Consider the following 2,161-nt stretch of genomic DNA (forward strand, 5'->3'; position numbering starts at 1 on the left):
TTATTTTTCACTAATAGAAAAATTGTATTTACTTAAAAGCATTCAGAATGTCAGCATAACAGCTGCAACTTTTTTTGTTGTTGCTATTGCAGAGTGGTATTCAGTTAACAGAACACCAGTTATTTCCTGTAAGCTGCCTCAAAGACAACTGAATATGAAAACACTACTATCCCAATATACAACTAATTCGTGCTATGCACCAACATGAACCTGTGTAAATTTCCATGCCAGTTTCCACCCCCCACACTGTTCCAGGCAGGGTTAGTGGCTACTGAAAATATCACCAGGACAGGGCTATCTAAAGTCACGTTTGGTAGTGTGCTAACTATACAAAAAAAAGATACCTTACAGTTTAAAAATAAATCTTACACAGCCTTACATTTCAATTTTTTTCTTTAGTAGGAACGTGTTGGTTACAGGGGGTTAAATGCTTTATGGACAAGAAAAAAGAACTGAGTTAGAACCAGCATATTCATCATCTTCATCTTCCTACTTTTTCTCCTCTTCTTTCTTTTCCTTGTTTTTTTTTTCAACCTTGACAACTCTTTTTTTTGCTGCATCAGGCTTTCCTTCAGCTCCAAATGCAGCCATACCCTTTTCGTATTTTTCCTTCAGCTCAGCAGCCTTCTTTGTGAGGCTGCTTGTCATCTGTGGCAGAGTTATTCCACATCTCTCCCATTTTCTCTGCAACATCACCAATGGAGAAGCCAGAATGTCCTCCTTTGATTTTGTGGTGATATGCAGAAGAAAACAAGAAAAAGGCCAAAGGAGTACATTGGGTGCATTAGGATCTTAGGACTTCTGTTTTTTGTTTCCCCTTTAGGTGGGATATGTTTTCATATCCTCTTTCATAACAGGCCTTGTCTGCCTTTGCCATGTCTTCAAAGTTTCCTTTCTCTTGAGCAGACATGGTCTTTCAGCTCTCCGAGCACTCCTTCGAAAACTCGGAGAAGTTGACTGAAACATCTGGGTGCTCTTCCTGGAAAGTTTGCACAAAGAATGTGTATGATGACATTTTGCCTTTTGGCTTCTTAGGATTTCCTTTGCCCATGTTTAATTATTTTCCTCAGAGAGGCAGAGTCATCCAGTGCCTGTCTGGCATCTCACTTGCCCCAGCACCTTCTCTATGGACTTCAGTTTACTGCAGTGGCTGTGAGAGCAGGAGCCAGATGCAGCCTCAAAACATTTTATATTCAAGGAAAAGAAAAATAACCCACAACTGTTAAAGTTTTATGAGAGCCAAGAAGTCAAATCTTTAGAAGTAAGGGGTTGTAATTGTTTTTATTAAATAAAAGCCAAATTCGTATAATGTAAATGTTTATTTTGAGGATATTTCATTAAGGTAGTAAATTAAATTTGTAGTCAACAAAATAATTTTAAGATGTACATTATTACTTTTATTTTAAATAGGCTTAATGGCAAAATTTCTGTGAATCTATGCATTCTGTGCTTCATAACAAAGTATCCTCCAATATTTATTTTCTCACATAGTACCTGAGGGTTAGTGGTCTGGGTGCAGTTTGGCTGGTTGGTTTGGCTCAGGGTTTCTCACAAGATTGCAGAGGCTACAGTCATCTCAAGGCTCAAACAGTGCTTCCAAGCTTATTCAAATGGTTGATGGCAGGCTTCAGTTTGTCACAGGCCTAAACATCCTCACTGGTGTTTGGCGGGAATCTTCAATTCCTACTCATGAAGACCTTACTCAGGACTGCTTACAACATAGGAGATTGCTTCTCCCAGAGTGAGAGGGCAAAAAAGAATGAGCATATCTGAGATGGAAGCCATTGTGTTTTATAACTTAATCTAGGAAATGACATACTGTCACTTCAGCTACGTACTACTAGTCATACCGAACAACTCTGGTACAATGGAAATGTCTACATAAAGATGTGAATACTAGAAGATAGGAATCACTAGGGCAGCCATTTTGGAACCTGCTTAGCATATTTATTTCTTTGTATGCTTACTTCTTAGAAGCACAAAATCATCTTCTATAATTTTTCATAGAGAAGGTTTTACAGTTTGATAATATAGTACTTCCTTTATTTTTTAAAAGTCCTTCATCAAGGCATTACATCTTTATATTACACTGTATATACATGCATATATATATATATATATATATATAGAGAGAGAGAGAGAGAGAGAGAGAGTTTTGTGT

General features: G+C 37.5%; 1 pseudogene; it reads right to left on the bottom strand.

The window, feature by feature from the left end:
• Nucleotides 1-432: 432 nt before the first annotated feature.
• LOC128777362 (high mobility group protein B1-like) lies at nt 433-1,051 on the bottom strand (annotated as a pseudogene).
• Between the last annotated feature and the right edge of the window lie 1,110 nt (nt 1,052-2,161).

Source organism: Panthera pardus, unplaced genomic scaffold (assembly GCF_024362965.1).
Source record: "Panthera pardus isolate Hobbes unplaced genomic scaffold, ASM2436296v1 HiC_scaffold_16, whole genome shotgun sequence".
Taxonomy (NCBI): Eukaryota; Metazoa; Chordata; class Mammalia; order Carnivora; family Felidae; genus Panthera; species Panthera pardus.